This window comes from Misgurnus anguillicaudatus, chromosome 18 (genome assembly GCF_027580225.2).
Source record: "Misgurnus anguillicaudatus chromosome 18, ASM2758022v2, whole genome shotgun sequence".
Classification (NCBI taxonomy): Eukaryota; Metazoa; Chordata; class Actinopteri; order Cypriniformes; family Cobitidae; genus Misgurnus; species Misgurnus anguillicaudatus.
Window position 1 is genome coordinate 10,030,053 of NC_073354.2, and position 18,666 is coordinate 10,048,718.

Here is an 18,666-nt window from a genome sequence, read left to right on the forward strand (position 1 = left end):
AATCAGTCCCATCAGAAGAGCACAAGCTTATGCAGTACTTTCACATTTTATTAGGACCTTGCTTCTTCTAGAACAATGGACACAACTGTCTCCTCATTACCTTTTTCATTGACAAGAATTGTCATGACATCCTCACTGAAGTCTTCTCGATTGCCATCCTTATGCATTCCTGGAGGGGGAAAGAAGAACATTTAAAATGTTACATTTATGACTGGAATTAAAAGAAGGGTTGGAATGACACTAACATGAGTAAATAAAATAAATTTGAATATTTGATTTGCTGACTTCAGTAGAATTTTTTTATCTGAAATCACACTCCTAAATGGCCTGTGTATATAAATCTTGTGGTGCGTCCAAAAATGCAGATTCAGTACATTCAGAACATATAAGTAATCCTCCAATATTATGACATGCTGAAAATGCTGCTGTTTTTTTATTAATGCTTTCATTAAGTGTGATCCAAACAAATATTTACAAGATACAACTATCCATCCCCTTCTAGTTTTCACTTCAATGGCTCTGCCCTTCTATGGCATATGGATGCAATTTGAATTCACCTGAAGTTTTAGTGACATTGGGGCGGTTTCCCAGACAGGGATTAGCTTAATCCAGGACTAGGCCTTAGTTTAATTAGGAAATATAACTAGTTTTAACAAACATACCTTACTAAAAACATTACCTATGTGGATTTTTTTAGGCAAAACAAAGGGCACAGGTGTATTTTAAGATATGTCAGTTCAAGTTGTTTTCAGTTTGGACAGCTCTTAAAAATGTTTTAGTCTAGGACTAGTCTAATCCCTGTCCAGGAAACTGCCCCATTATGACTTACTTTAGACTGTAGCTTTAGATTTAAGATTGCAGTACAATGCTGCTATGGCACACAGTAAGACAGAAGTGTCCCTCCACTGCCATTCCATTTACGAAATCTGTGTTTACAGAATTTAGTTAATGATTTTTTTAATATAACCATATTTAAAACTTAAATAGGAATAACTGATCTCTAATGTTGTGTGTAGTGATGGTCGTTTTCAAAGCACTGCTTCATGAGGCTTCGAAACATTTACGAATCTTTTGTTTCGAATCAGTGGTTCGGAGCTTGTTTCAAACTGGCCCAAGTCACGTGGTTTTAGGAAACGAGGCTTCATTACGTCATAACGGTTTCGAATAGAAATCTGATAGTTCACCACTAGGGGGAGTTGATCACATGACCAGTGTCTAATATGTTTAGATGAACTCGGGTCAGTTTTATTATGAAAGTACATAAAACATTTATCCTTCTGACTAATAACACTGCCATTTTGTCTACTTTTTGTTTATAGACAGATTTAATGACAAAAATGTGCATAATTAAAAGGGCAGTTAGTTTTAATCATTTGTTTGCCCTACATAAAACTAAAAACACATAATACACTTTTAAATATGTCTTAATTAAGTTAAATATTTTTTTAACATATTTTAATAAAAATCTTGCTATTATTTTTTTTTTTAAATGTAAAATGTTTGGACAGAACTGCTTTTACACTATTATGACCAGCAGGGGTCGCCAGCGTGTGTGGGTTTCAAACTGCTTCGAAAAACTGAATCAATTTTCAAATCAATTGGTTCAATTGATTCGAAGCTTCGAAAAGCTTTGTTTCTCCCATCACTAGTTGTGTGTGTCATGGTCCTGCCAGTCTGTCATAGTTATTCATAGTAGTTTATGGTCATGTGGCAGGATTATGGTGGTACCCATGTTTTGTGTAGTAGCACGTGGCCTTTGCTTTGTGCTGCTGTGTCTTGTCTCTGCCCCCGCCCCCTTGTTTCCTCGTTAATTATTCATTATTGGTTAACTCCCCTCACCTGACCTTCCCTCGTTATCTTGTTTAGCTTTTTGTTTAGCTTTTCTTATTTAAGGCCCCAGTGTGTTCTGTCCTGTGCTGGATTGTTTTAGTTTGTCTGTTATGGCTTAGTGTATTTAACAGTGTTCATAGCCATGCCATGCCATGCCATGCCATGCCATGCCAAGCCAAGCCAAGCCAAGCCAAGCCAAGCCAAGCCAAGCCTTGTTAGTCTAGTCAAGTGTATTGTCTTGTTAATTATCTGGTCTGTTTTGTCCCCACGTGGGCTTTTTGTTAATAAACCCTGTTTGAGTTCACCTTTACCTTGCACTGGGGTCCCGTTCTCTGTGAATCATGACAGTGTGAACATAGCTTTACTTTATATCCAGTCCATGTACGTTGTTGTTTGTGTCCTGTTTACCCTGCATACATTAATGACTTAAATTCTATTTAAGATGAATTGTTTGCTTATCCTGCTTTACAGGTTTATTAAAAATCCCCTCATCTACCTTGCTGTGACCTGTGAGTAGCTCATAGTACATCAGAACGTTGGCTGACAGTTTTGATTCAGTCAACTAAATTAATTCAGAGTGATTTACTGTGACTGCTCAAATCTAATTTTCTTTTCAAGACAGGAGCTCACCCTCCCTTTGTCATATATGTTGAATGCAGGCATTCGTACAACGGAGTCTAGAACTCACTTTAACGACTTGCGTTTTGTCATTAGCCGTGCACTGACTCAAGCTTTTCCATTTGGAAAACTATTTAGTCATCAAGCGGGAAGTCATCTCCAGAAGGGCATCCACATAGCTTTTCAAACTCAGAATGAACAAATGAAAATAATAAATAACTGATCGATCTTCTGCGAACTCTTCCCAGCAGTAAGCTCACAATGTAATTGGCCCTGTAAGCAACATTTGTCTTGATTACAGTCCATTTAAATCCACTATGATGAGCTTGCCATTGTCTATTTCTTAAATCACGTTTAAGTGTCTGAATTAATAAAAGGTCAATGACAAAATGTCTAAATATTAATTTTCAAAAAAATCTTTAAAAAAATGTAATGCATATTTTTAAGTCAGGAACAGTGTGTTTAAAAGTTTTGTTTATTAATCAGCCTTTCAGTACATTTAAATTTGTTTCCAATATTTTGATATTCCCATTAAAACAATGTCAGGTGGTACAACCAATAATTGTCTATTTGCCAGATACATTTTAATAGTGGCATTTAAAATCAGCATCAGTTTTTTTTACATTAGTTGTACCACCTGACACAGAAAGTGTACCAGCCCATAACATTAAAATATAGCAAATTTTTAGTATTTAACAGTATTGGGCGAAAGCGTTAATGCTTCACATTTACTGTTAATGGGTGACATCATGCGTTGCCAAACTTAATTGTGGATCCGTCAACGCCGCGTCACTGCCATTGCTCATTGCTTGCGGTAGAAGTTAAACATTTCTCAACTTTTTAAGCACCAACACCTGCGTCAGCCAATCAGATCGCCTTATGCAAATAACCTGGTGCATGCCAGCCAATTACGTTTATAGACCGGAGTATTTAAACTAGGTTTTATAGAATAAAGCACATGTCGTAAATATCTCAAGTTATTTATATATAGTATGCCCCCAGACACAAAAATATGCATGTTTTTTTCTTGACCTGATCTGCTTCACTCCAGCTTATCTCAAAACTAGGAACCATAATTACTCAGTGGCAGATTCTCGATAAGCCAACAAATTAACAAAATCATACAGTCACTGTGCCTAAGGTGATCAGAATAAGAGATGAGAAATGTACTGTTGTTGTAAAAAAGACCTGCTCGTGTGAACCTGTTATTCATAACATCAAGGTTATACAAAACTGTAAAATAATGTACAGTTAGTTGATTATTATAAAAATAAAGCCCAGAAGGGTGATCATGGCCTTGAGACTACAGTATGTTATTGATCAATCTCAATTCAAAACACTACACATTATTTGGATTAGACTTTGATATATTTAGTGTTGTATTTCTCTAAGCTTATTAGAGCATCATCTAACAGTCATCTAAATATGGTATCACGACTAGACATTCAGAAACAATAGTCCCTTTCACACATACAGTCTTTACTGGTAAATTACTGTTAAATTGCAGTTAACAGATCATGTGTGAGCAGAACCTTTCTGGTAAATCAATGCTGCCAATTTACCAGTAAGAGAGGTTGTAAGATTACCAGTATTTTTACGGGTAAGCGTTATGTATGAATGGAGAATAAGGATTACGGACTAGAATGGACAACGTCAGAATGTGACCGCTTTGGGCAAATCATAGCGTTTTAAAACAGATGACACGTTTACCCCATAAACTATAAAAAAATGGACGACGCCCGTTCGCTGTCTTCCATTGGTGAAATGTGAAGCCGCCAGTGTCCCGATATGGCACTAACATCTTGAGTCTGCGCAGTATCGTTTTTGGGACCAGTCATGCGCAGTAGTGAGCAGGAAGTAAAGCCGCGAAATCAAGGCCCCGCCCTCGCTCTCGCAGAATGCTCATCACAGCTGTCAATCATGATGTGACACCACTGTTTTTATAGCATTAAATAACTAACTACAAGCAAACTTATTTTAAAAACAAACACTTGTATTTACATAAGCATGATCAAAACTACAGAAATGACAGAACCCAGCTTTGGAAAATGTAAATAAATTGTTTAGTTGGTCTCAAGTCCCAATGTATAACATGGGGGAGGCGGGGTTTATGACCTATACTGGGACCAGTCACTGGGGGGCGATCGAGACTTTGGCTTCACTTTTCAGGGCTTGTGTGGCATGCTTGGTTTATTAAAGTTGTTAAAAACAAGCTTACTATATATTTGCTGAATTGCCCACATCCTTAGCACATCCTCTGTGAAGCCTAATGTGCAAACATTACTGCTGTGCAAGACACAGGTTGCGACTCCAACCCAGATTAGTTCTGTTGAAGTCACCTAATGCAATTGTTTGGTCAGCGTTGTTGGACTGTCAGCATTTGAGTTAACCGGCATTTTGGTACTGATATGTGGATGATATCTTACTGGTTAAAAGAAGAAATGTCACTGCGTGTGTGAACACCACTTTTTTTGTATTTACAGGTACATTCATTATGGTAATTTACCGAAATTACTTGTCTACATTAAAACAATTTATATATATATCATTATTATTATTATTATTATTATTATTATTATTATTATTATTATTATTATTATAGATGATATAATGAGAATGTTAAATGTTAACTTAATGGATGTTCATCAGTACTATTGGATACTGAAAGGGGTGTTTTTCAATAAACAAGACATTGGGACTCATTGACTAAGCATTGTAAAATGTGCGTACGGACGTTTTAACTTACAAATCATGATTCAACAAAATCTTTCATACTAAAATGTATTTAAAATGTATGCGAAAAATACATAACACAGATATATATTATCGAGTTATATTACCTTGTTTATGATTATTGCGCATGTGTGTTCTTACGTTTTTGCATGCATTTAAAATAAATTTTAGTTTTTGTTGAATCATGATTTGTAAGTTAAAATGAAAAATTTTACGAGCAAATTTGTCTGTACGCATGCTTAGTAAATGAGACCCATTATCTGTATTCATTTGAAAATATGCATTACTTTCAGTGTTACTTTTGCCCCAACGCACCCCTCTGGTGCTACCAAATTAAGTCCCGGTTCCATCCCTTTTAAATTTTAGTCTACATTCCTGCATATAGAGGAACGCTTTTATTCATTACAAAATTGTATTCCTTAAACAACGTGCTTATTACGAGTAAATAAAAATTAACCTGGTCTACTTTAGTATAGTATCAGGGGGAATTAACAGGATAAAGCCTATAAGGAATCTTTATTCTTTAAATTCCACCAGGGAAATTATATTGACTTTCTTAATGTTGCATGAATAATCAATTAGCAAGGTCCTTGACTAAACTTTACACACATATTTCAAAGGCACTGCAAAATTCCCAATGAATAAATTAAACTAATTACAGTATCAGTATCATATCACTTTCTTCTTCCTCCTTTACTGTACACTCTGTATAAAGGTACATCACAATGCCATAGAAGTGTCATCCTGTCTCCTCGCCACAATTTTTTGGGTTTATTGTGACAGGGTCATGACAGTCCCATGTGTTATATGTGGAAGCACATGACCATTGTTTGCCATGTCTTTGCCATATTTGCCTAGTCTTTAAAGAACCTTTGACTGAATGGTTCTTTGAGGAACCAAAAATGTTTGTTTCCAGGGTTTCTCATAGAACATCATATCAGTGATCCAATGGTAGGCTGTAGATCAATGCCCCTTAATCCTACTCCAAAGTTTTCATGCAAAACTTTCAACATTTTCCAATAAGTCTTGTTTCCTTTTTGTTCCTTTATTCTAAACAAAGCCAATCAGTAAAACGGTGGACAATTAGACTACATGCCTTTAACCACCTGCTGAAAATATTTTAAAGATAATACAAACAAGTTATTAAATTTAATAAGAGTAACATTCATACTGGCATGTTCACTGGAATATTACTTTAATATCTCCTGATAGTTTTGTTATTATGCTGTCCCTGGAAAGCTGTGTTATAACCTTCATTAATTTTTACTGAAACTAATTTGCCCCAAGCTGTGTTTTAACTGCGCTCATTTCTAAATCATAATTCATCTCTATTTGTCTGTTCTTAGTGCAATCTACAGTTTAGAACTTGTTGATTGTTTTTCTGTTTAAAACTCTCTCGAATGTAGTTTTCATAAAAATGTAACATATTTGACTGGTATATGATTATTATTTTTATTATCCACAGACTTTTTGTGGCAACTATATAGATTGTTGCTGGCCTCGTGCTGTGACCATATGATGCCCATTTTCACCTCCATTGGCCATCTGTACATGTGCCTGCTGCCATCTCACACTGTGCCCACAGAATCCATTTAGTTTCAATTAACTCTGCTACCATCCACCCCAGGGACACAGTATTTGTGTGATGACAGCAATATGCATAATGAAAACTGCTTGTGCATAGACTGAAATCACTTGCCCTTTTTAACACTTCTGCTGTGCTTTGTTTCTCCAAAACAGCTTTATATGTGCTTTAACAGTAGGCCAAAGACAAGAAGTTAAAACTTTATTTTCAGAATCTTGAGTACATCTTTAAATTGGGGCATAATCTTGATTCCTCCAATCAAACATTCTTCTATCACGGAGCTTTTACTTTTATTAAAAAGTTTATATACCTTAAAGATCTGGAACTGAGATTTTTTTTAAATATAGCAATACTATTTGTAAAAATTGCTTACAAGTTGAGTATTTTACACTTAAAGCCCTGTTTTCAGATTGTTTATGATGAAAATAGAACGGTTTTGACTGAAATTTGGAAATATGATGCTGTCATATGATGCTGTCCCAAGAATTTTCGGATGTTTGTTCTGTCACCTCCCACCTCTACAATGGGTGTATAGGTGAACTGGAACAATCCTTCCTAAAATGCATTACACTTTCGTTTACAAAGACGTAAACTCACTGAGTGGTCAAGGGTGTTCACTAATATGCTCACACAAAAATCGCTGCAGAAGACGCATTCCAACAGGTTTTATCCTAGTTTTTGTTCAACTCCATTGACTTGTATTGTGCTGTGAGGTACGGTATTACTCCGCACCGGGAACCTTGTTTGTATTCTTGCAATTGGCAAAGGTGAATTAGCGCCACCAACTGGGCTGGAGTGTCTATTGTTCAAGCTCTCAACAGAAGAATATACGGGTGTGAAGCATTTGGGAAAAATAGGTCCACAAGTTTACAACGAATGCTAAAACACCTGTTGGAAAGCATCTTTTGCAGTGATTTTTGTGTGAACACTCCTGACCACTCGGTGAGTTTCAGGTCCTTGTAAACGAAAGTTTAATGCATTTTAGAAAGAATTGTTCCAGTGCACCTATGCAGCATTGTTGAGGTGGGAGGTGAAACAACAAACACCCGAAAATTCTCGGGACAGCCTCATATGTCCAAATTTCAGTCAAAACCGTTCTATTTCATCATAAACAATCTGAAAACAGGGCTTAAAGTGTAAAATACCGAACTTGTCCTTTAAGCAAAGCAATAATCTTTCTCTTTCTGTCTGGATTTTTGCTGATTTTGCTGATTATTTACATTTACCTCTGCTCCAAAATGCATTATCAGTTATGTTTCAGAAATACATTTTGCATACTTTTGTGTATCAGGTTTTTCACAGCTGATACTGATGCGAGTTTGTTTTATGTTTCCCAGGTACAATGGCCCTCATTTATCAAGTGAACATATGACAGATTTACCATTGGTAAATGTTGGCATTTACCAATATGGACGTGAGCAGTGGCTATGATCAAATCTCTTGTCAGGACGACATTCTGGACCCCAATCTTCTTTCAGAGTTCCATGCTACCATCCACAAACTCCAGCCCCACGCAGCCGAGGTCACCCGCCTCAACATTAATATCTTCAGCCGTCAGGAGTAGGACCTCTTCCTCCCCTTATTTTGAACCCATGGGTTTCTATGCTACTTATGCAATGCTCTACCACTGAGCTTTACAGAAGCACATTAAAAGCGTTTTTCTTTTGAATTTCTGTTGCTATAAAACCAAATATAAAACAGTCTAATGGAGGTAAATGTATTTCGTAGGCACTCTAAATCAATGAGCAAGTCTACATATTTCATTCCCAATAAAGAAAAACTCAAAATAATGAGGTACAGAAAATAACTTTTCAGAACAGGCAGACACAGATGCCAAATTAGTTCACATAATAAAAAGACTGTGTAGACACAGTTTCTGATCAAGTCTGACAGATATATGCTCTATTTATCATTTTTAAAGACTATGAGGTTTTACATAAAGCACCTAATTCTGTAGGTTTCGGATCCACTTACTGAACATCAGCTTCATATATACCCAGTAAGTAAAGCTAAAAATAAACACTTTAGTTCTTGTTTCAATATTATTATACTGATTTTTTTATAATACAACTTACAAGTGTTGCTCAAACCGGCATCGCAAAGTGGTTTTTGAGTATGACACTGTCGTCCAACACAAAAACGTCACCTGTGTCTAATTATAATGTTTACATTTGTGCATTTGTCAGATGCTTTTACCCAAAGTGACTTTGAGTGCATACAATCCATACAGTACAGTACATTTATTTGATCAGTATTTATGTTTCCTGAGATTGAACCCATTACCGTTGCATTGCTAACATAAACATGCTACCAACCTGCTGCAAGAAGATTAATGTTAAAGCAACAACTCAGCCTGTTAGTCTTTTCAAAGCAGAGGCGCCTGCATTTCTCTTTTAATATTTTTACAGCAGAAGAACATTGTTTGACTTTCATTTTAAAGGGTCAGAAAATGAACTAACAAGACACTGACATAAGTCCAAGGAACTGCTTGGAAAATATATGGGTATGCCTATTCACTTAGAGGAAAAAGAACTTGGCAAAGGGACTTAATCAAATGGATATATTCTGTATGGAAGCATATTGGTAGCAATTTTCAATTTAGATGTAATATGTAAAATGGCAATGCATTTCTGTATTTAAATTTAAACTTTGCAAGCTAGACTGTATGTGCAATGTTTGGTGCAAAATAAAAATTTTAATTCAGTAATTTAATTACATTTGCTGTTTCCTACAGTTCTGTTTTAAATGCAATTCTTAATGCTTTGCAAAATGAAATTGGAAATGTATTACCTGAACTGATTAGATGTGTTTAACATGGTCAAGCAAAAACTGTAAGTGATAGTTTAAATAATAATAATAATTTGTTACATTTATATAACACTTTTCTCAGTACTCAAAGCGCTTTACATATGAATGGGGGAATCTCCTCAACCACCACCAATGTGCAGCATCCACCTGGATGATGTGACGGCAGCCATATTGTGCCAGAACGCCCACCACACACCAGCTTATTAGTGGAGAGGAGAAAGAAATGAAATTTCTTTAATACATTTACATTTAAGGGTAGGACACAGGGGATTGCATATTTATTTACATAGCGTGCAATGGATGTCCTATAGCAAAATTCACACCCTGTAAATCACTACGTTACGAGATGTTCAAACATGCAGTAGATCTGTCACCTAGAGAGACATAAAAATCTTCATAGCATTTCTTTGTTTATGCTTCACTTAATCTGTCAGTGAATATAACAATCTCAATCAGCCCTGGCCTGTCGCTGCCATGTTTCCTACGTGAGCACATGCATCAGGAGATGCTGGCGTTGAAGCAGTAATTTACAAGGCGGGGGCGTGGTCAATTCGAAATGCATTTTCACTTTAAGTTTGCTACATCCATTGCTTGCTGTGAAATTTGCAATCCCATGTGGCCTAAGCGTAAATGTATTCAGGGAAATTAAATTTAAATGATAATTTTGGAATAGTTTTTGCTCGGCCATGTTAAACACATCTAGTCAGTTTAGGTCATAAATTTCCTATTTAATTTCGCAAGCATTAAAAAATAACTATAAAACAGGACTGTAGGAAACAGCAGTGCTTTAAGTGGGCCGGAACGCCCCGGTAGTCAGTACCGCCACTTCCAAAAATAGCTCTTGAGCGTACCACCACCTCTCCGTGCGCCCAGAACGTGCTTTTAGCGTACCGGAACGCTCATTTGCACATCTGTTTAAAAATCAGAGGTTTAATTTAATAATTTGGCTGCGCTGCGGCTTTTCAGAGCGCCCTTAATATACGCTTCCTAATTCGTCCCACCGAGAGCAGAGACTACATTACCCATACACCCTTGCGTTTTCAAGTTAAAAGTGCATGCGTCGGTCAGTCAGTGTCAACGTGCTCTGGAGAGGTGTGTGTTTTTGTGTGAAACGTGCAACCATAGCTGCTCGGTTTAAATGAAAATACAATGAACACTTAATATGCCCTCCTTGTTTTAGACTCTGAGTAGTAAAAGGTCAGAATCAGAGGACTCGCTGGCTGACATCCCACCAAGCCAGAATGATAGCTGCAGGTCAGACGCAAGCCTTTTGTAGGTACGTGATAATCTCCGCTGTCGCGGCTGTCAGTTTGGTTCCCCTCGACGTAACTTCAGATTTCCTCAGGCGATGTGCAGAAAACATTCTTGAAATTGTAATATACATTTAGTTTAATTGCTAAACTACAAGTGAACGAAATTTCAATGAATTTGAACGACATGCACAGTAGTTTTACCACCCGCAAAATGGAAAACAATGGGACAAAATAAATGACTTTCGAGTTTCAAATGGCAAGTATTTTGTTATTCTTAAACCCATAGACATGGTCTTGGTGTCCTTTTAACATTTTTTTTCAAGCTCTTTCTATCTGAACAACTAGTTTTAGCATTTAACCATGCTGAAAATTTTACTCACATATCTATCTTTTGCACATTTTATTTATGTTCAAAAGCTCTACAGTAGCTCTTTCTAGTATTTTTTCTGGTATTATTTCAAAATCCTTTTGCACATTTTATTTATGTTCAGTAGCTATTTCTAGCTCAAGCAAATCCACAAACTTATAAAAGGATTTATTATTTTTTACAAGGTCGTCTGTTGACTGCTGAATATAAAACCCCTTCAATATAGGAGTCGAGTCAGCAAAAAAAAAAAAAAAAAAAAAAAAAAAAACAGAGTACCGGCACCTCTTTTGGGCCACTTAAAGCACTGGGAAACAGCAAATGTAAATTAAATTATTGAAATGACATTTTTATTTTGTACCAAAATTACACATATAGCATTGAAAATGTACATTTAGATATAGAAGTGCACTGCCATTTTACAAATTGCATTGCCATATTGCATATGAAATTAAATTGCAACCAATATGCTTCCATAATGTTGAGGCTTATCCCTGTAAAACCCTTCACTCTTAAGAAAAATGGTTCTATATAGTACCAAATAAGGGTTCTTCAGCTCGTAACAATAGCAGCACCCTTTTTGGTACTATTTAGAACCCTTTTTTAGATGGTTCTATATAGAACCTTGCCTTTAAAAGTGCTACATAGAACCTCAGTGGTGCTATAAAGAACCCTTTCATTTATCAGCAGTCAGGAGGATTATTTTTGTTTATATTTTTGTTTAGTTTTTTTATTTATAGCACTTTACACAGTTTAACAGTAAACAGAACTGCAAGACATCAGAAAAATACTTTTATTTTCACTTTTTCATTACATGAGATATCATACAATAATAAATATGTGCATTAAAATCAATCAGAATCAAAATAAATATATGAATTTTTATGCAAATATAACAAATCATTACTCAAATAAGATATGGATGTTAAATTATAGCTTCAAAATTAAATAAATGAACAATACAATTTGGCATAGACAATCATTCTAAATAGACAACAATAACATGAAATCAATAAAATCATGACATATGCAACATCAAAACATGCAAATGATAATAAATACTGAATATTAACATATTATGACATTACATTCAGATGTAAGCACTTTAGCACAAACAGATAAATGGCATAATACAGATTCATGTAAAAATAAATGTCAATAGGATTGTGTCAATGTTTACCACAGATTCCCATCACCTTGCAGTAGTCATCATCATACAAGATTTGGATCTGTTGGAGATGGGAGAAAGGATAAGACATAAAGATAAAATAACTTAATATTAGCATGGAGTTTCTTACATACTGTATGTAAAACATGATTTGACAGAAGTTTTAATATGATTCTGCTCAAGCTACCTGTTTTGTCAGTAAATAGGTGAATGGTTGGCGAGAGATTTATTCATAAATTGAATAAACATAAACCACTGTTATCAAGTCAATGGCCGACCTGCAGAGCTTCACTCATGATCCACCTACAACAGATAGACAAAAATAATAAGTAATTCTGCTATTACATGTAAATGTGCCACAAGATCACACACACAATCTCCAAAATGTTTAAATGGTAAATAACTATTTTTTTAATGCCAGAATTGAAAGAAACATGTATACATCACCTTTAAAAACGTGTCTCTCATATTAAGTGATCATACGCACTTCCTTCATTTCCAGCATAAGAAAGATTACCTCACGAAAACTCTGAAATATCAATAAAAAACTAAACACATGTTGTACCACATTATTTTCATAATTAAGTTTAATAAACTTAATGTACAATATACATGTATATGCTTTTTAACACTTTAACAAATTATTATCCTAAATCATTGTTAAAGCAGAGTCCCCTAAATATATCATTTAAAACAGTATGAAGCTTACATGCTTTAAAGGGAATGAAGCTTAAAGTTTACCTGTTATAAACAATATAAAGTACAATAAAAACACACAAAACTTCAATTTACATAATGTTTAAACAGTAACTAACTATTATTTTAATGTCAGCATTGAAAGAAACACGCATACATCACCTTTAAAAACAGGAAGTGTCTCTCATATCGCACTGCCTTCACTCCCAGCAAGATTCCCTCACATACGAAAACTCTGAAATATCAATAAAAAAAACTAAACACATGTTGTACCACATTCTTCTGATAATTAGTTTAATAAACTTAATGTACAATACATGTATTAGCTTTTTAACACTTTAACAAATCATTATCCTAAGTCTTAAAGCAGAGTCCTCTAAATATATCATTTAAAACAATACGAAGCTTACCTGTTATAAAGGCAATGAAGCTTACAGTATAAAGTTTACCTGCTATAAAATAAATAAATTACTTCTTTTCTAACAAAATTACGGCTATTAGGGAAAACATCGTAACTACCCAAGCAGCCATCACTCTACCCATTAGTTCACTAAACACTAGATTACCATATGAACATCTTGATTCATTTAAACCTACTACAATAGATGAGCTCTCTAAACTAGTCACATCATCCAAATCATCGTCCTGTATATTAGACCCCGTTCCCACAAAACTACTTAAAGAGGTATTCCCTGTAGTGTCAACCCCGGTACTACAAATCTTTAACTCATCGCTAGAAATAGGATACGTTCCAACAGCTTTCAAGCTAGCAGTTATTAAACCGCTGATTAAAAAACCACAGCTTGATCAAGGAGAGCTTAATAACTTTAGACCAATCTCAAACTCCCTTTTCTTTCGAAAATATTAGAAAAGGTAGTGGCAAGCCAGTTACGCACATTCTTGACAAATAATAGTACGTATGAAAAGTTCCAATCAGGATTCAGGCCCCACCATAGCACAGAGACAGCGCTGCTTACACTGTAAAAAATACTTTGCTGCCTTAAAATTATTTGTTGAATCAACTCGGATTTACAAGTCATTTCAACTTACTATTATTTATCTTGACTAGAGATGAGTTGTTATAACTACAGGTGAGTTGTTATAACTTAAAAAATTAAGTTGATTTTTTTCAACTATATTTTATAAGTTGTTACAACTCATCTTTGTTGACATGACTTGTAAATCTGAGTTGATTTAACAAAAAATTTTAAGGCAGCAAAGTATTTTTTACAGTGTAGAGTTACAAATGACCTCCTGTTAACATCCGATCGTGGTGAAATCTCAATCCTTATACTACTAGACCTTAGCGCAGCCTTTGACACAATAGATCACACAATCTTACTCAATAGACTAGAAAACTATGTTGGTATCAGTGGTCAGGCGTTAGCCTGGTTTAGGTCGTATCTAACCAATCGCTATCACTTTGTTTATGTAAATGAGGAAGAGTCATATCACTCCCTGGTCAAATATGGTGTACCGCAGGGATCAGTTTTAGGTCCTATCCTGTTCTCGTTATATATGTTACCCCTAGGAGACATTATCAGGAAACATAACATAAGTTTTCACTGCTATGCGGATGATACCCAGCTTTACATCTCCTCACATCCCAGCGAAACCCACACGTTTTCTAAGCTAACAGACTGCATTAGCGATGTTAGTGACTGGATGGCACATAACTTTCTTAAGCTCAACTCCAATAAGACAGAGATGCTTAGTATTGAACCGAATCGCTACAAACATAATATGTCAGATTACAAGTTGCACATAGATGGCTGCACTGTGGTGCCATCTTCCTCGGTTAGGAACTTAGGTGTGATGTTCGACAGCAACTTATCCTTCGATAGTCATATCGGCAACGTCTGCCGCACAGCATTCTTCCATCTTAGAAATATCTCAAAAATTCGCCACATGCTGTCTACATCTGACGCAGAGAAGCTTATCCATGCTTTTATGACCTCTAGAATAGACTATTGTAACTCGCTACTTGGGGGATGCCATGCAAATCAGGTAAACAAGCTGCAGCTAGTTCAAAACGCTTCTGCAAGACTGCTTACTCGATCTAAGAAGTATGACCACATAAGTCCAATTCTTGCATCTTTACACTGGCTACCAGTTAATTATCGCATACAATTTAAAATATCACTTATCACCTACAAAGCCTTAAATGGCCTAGCACCCTTATATCTTAGAGAATTACTATCAGTATACAATCCATCACGTGCACTGCGTTCGCAAAATTCTGGTCTCTTAGTTATCCCTAAAATATCAAAAGTGTCTAAAGGTGGAAGATCCTTTTCCTACTTAGCCCCTAAGCTCTGGAATGATCTGCCAACCGTTGTCCGAGAATCAGACACAATAGATACCTTTAAATCTAGACTTAAAACTTTTCTCTTTAACAAGGCATTCACATAATTGTTTTATTAATGGTACTCATCTCACAATAAATAGCTTGAACAACCTAATAAATAAATAAACTAAATCCTCATTTTCGTCAACACTCCAAAGCATGGTAAATGCTATTAATATTCTTAAGAAAAATGTTTAATCTCTCCTTACTCGGTTACATATGTGCAGCAAACCATGAGCCGGGCGTAAACTTTCAAAAACAAATGTCATGTATAAAATAGAAAAGGCTCCATACAACGAAAAGAAACGCTACTCTGTGTACATACAAACCACAATGCAAGGCCAAAACTTCAAAACGACACCAATAAAACCCCGAATCGGGCCATTAATTGCCAAGCGCAGAGGAGTGATTGAAAGTTATGTATGGCATTATGTTATCACTTGCTCGGCCCTTCTCCTGAGGTTTCTGAGTCGAGTAGGGGAGTACTGTGAAGCCCAGACAGGCATCAGGGAGATGGCTGGCGCAGTCACGTCCCCGTCTCCCCCCTTTACTCCCTTGCTCGTCCGGAATTCAATAAAGCACGATGGGTATAGATTTGTGGTGTTATGCCCACTACTTGGGGGCGGGACTTCAGTCCTTAAAAGGGTATCACTGCACCCATTTCCAAAACATTTGCCGTCCCGTGCATTTTTCTCGTTCTCCCTAAACCAAACTGTGCAGAGTCTTTCACTAGGATGACGTTGTATCTTCAATACGTATATGTACGTGTGTGTATATGTATGTGTGTATGTGTATGTATATATATATATATATATATATATATGTGGATATGTGTGGATATATATGGATATATGTTTGTGTATATGTACATGTGTATACATATGAATGGCCCCTACGCTAATTGGGTTTTGTTTTTCTTTCTTTATGTCTCGTCCTTCTCTCCGAGGACAATGAGACAAACAGACCCAGTTCCGGTAAATGTGAAAGTCGGCACACCTCTGACCCACCGGCAGACCTTCAACGTGATGCCCAGCTGATGCATGACCAACGACCACCGGCAGAACCCGCTTAACCTCCGCCTAATCTCCTTAATCGTTTCAATGTATATAAATATATCTCCCAAGGGTTTTCCCTCCTATGACTTTTTTTTACTTCCCCGGCTGAGCCTGGGGTTTTTTTTCTCCTAGGGGGTTTTTCAACCCGGGGAGGCAGCCTTCTTGGGCTTAACTTAGCACCCTCTTCTTTACGTTACATTAGCAATACGCACGCTTATAATGTTGATTCATAGTCGCATCAAATTTAGCTTCTTGTGCTATCGTGTATTATGTTGTGCTATCTGTCGTTTTTCTGTGCTTTCCACTGCTTCTATTAATGTAAAGCTGCTTTGAAACAATCACCAATTGTGAAAAGCGCTATATAAATAAAATTGAATTGAATTGAATTGAATAAGAACATACAAAAATTCAATTTCTAAATGTTTTTAAAAGTAAATGATGATTATTTTACTCTCTTACCTGCTTGTGATGTTAATCTGCAGGCGGTTCAGCAGGACTGATGATTCAGGGCTTTTACAGGTGAAAATAATCAGGAGGCAGCTTGAAAATAACTGACTCAATTTAAAATAAAAAAGGAGGGAAATAAAGAACCTTTTGCCAAGACAAAGAACCATTTCAGGAAAAAAGGGTTCTTCAGTAAGGTATGGTTCTATATAGAACCTTTACCATCGTTTCAGAACCTTTGAAGAACCATTTTTCTTAAGAGTGTTGGTTGTAATATTACAACATCAGTTTAAAATCGAATAAAGTATACCTGTACTTGTTTTTTCTTTTTAAAACCACATGTACACAACTTAAAAAGTCCTAATGTTTAACACTTCAATGATTTTGAATGGTAGACTTTGTAAATAAGTTTGTTTTCCTGGCCATGAACTTACAAAACCTGCAAACCTGCCTTGAAGAACATAACCTTTTTTACTGGATTAAATAAATCAACAATCACGTAAGTAAAATGCCTAAAATAGTTTTTTGTGATTAGTTATGTGTCTAGATCATGCATATTTTAAGATATAGCTGAATGTTTTGATTATATTAGATTTTGAGCTTGTTATGTCAATGTTGTTATATTACAACATTGGGTCTGAAGGGTAGCAAAATGTACCTGTGCACCTTGCACATTACATGAATTTGCTGTACTTTTAAACGGTTAATGGTATGTGGTTGGGTTGAAAGGCACTTTAACTTTTCACTGTAAAAATGCATCACAAAGTTAAAACAACTCAGTTCTGCCAGTCGGTTTAACCTACTTTTTTAAGGTTTTAACCTGTGATAAGTTGACATAACTTGGAAAAACAAGTTGAAAATGTTTAACTTGATTTGTTAAGTTAAAGTAAGATAAAAATATATTGATTTGTCAAAAATGCTGCATTTTTTTACAGTGATTGTCAGTCTTTATGTGGGTATCCAAGATATATTGAATTATTTGCCACCTCAGGGAAATTATCTTCAAGCTCTTTTTCACAATCCTAAATTGTACAGTATGATTTCACCAATCACTCTCAAATGTGATCTCAAAATATACAAATATACTTACTTATCTGCTATGTTTCTATCAATGCAAGCTTAATAAAATTCAGGGTCATAGAAGAATGAAAATTATCATATTTATTTACATTGCAATGGTGTAAACTTACTTTAGTAAGCAGTTTTGATTCATTTAAAAACGGGCAACTCATTCTTTCTGCTACAGTATGATGCTAAAAATATCCAAAACCATCTCAAAGTTTCCTCTGTTGCTTTGACTGCTGATGCAAGACGGACAGTGCCATCTGAAATACTGAATCATAACAGTTTCCAATTCTGTAACAGCGGACAGGTTCTAATTTAGATTCAGAGACAGAAGCAGCGAAATGTTCCTCAAGCTGATAGAAATGACAGCGTCTGAACAAAAAAGCCTGGAGCTAACAGATGTGTGGAGATTTGTCTCTGATCATTTCAAACAAAATCTCAATGTAATTATTGTCACTGGTTGGATGATAAACTGGGGACACCCATTCGCCCACACAGCACCTGTGATGGTGCACATGACTCCACTGGTTAGTAAGAAAATTAATCTACTCATCTTTCATCTTCTCATTTAAACAGATGGGCTTTGAAGATGAGAAATTGAATGACAAGCACGTCACACCGCTCCGGTGTTAACACTTTATTACTTTGCTGTTACGCTACAGAAGGACACAAAGTGGTTTCAACCTAATTGCAGAGATAA

At 35.8% G+C, this 18,666-nt stretch overlaps 1 long non-coding RNA gene across 1 annotated transcript; it reads right to left on the reverse strand.

Annotated features, from left to right (window-relative positions):
- Window positions 1–12,369: 12,369 nt before the first annotated feature.
- LOC141350323 (uncharacterized) lies at window positions 12,370–13,094 on the reverse strand. The gene is made up of 3 exons (XR_012358409.1): window positions 12,807–13,094; window positions 12,547–12,662; window positions 12,370–12,420 (listed from the first exon to the last, which is right to left on the reverse strand). It is a non-coding gene; the product is annotated as an uncharacterized lncRNA (long non-coding RNA).
- Between the last annotated feature and the right edge of the window lie 5,572 nt (window positions 13,095–18,666).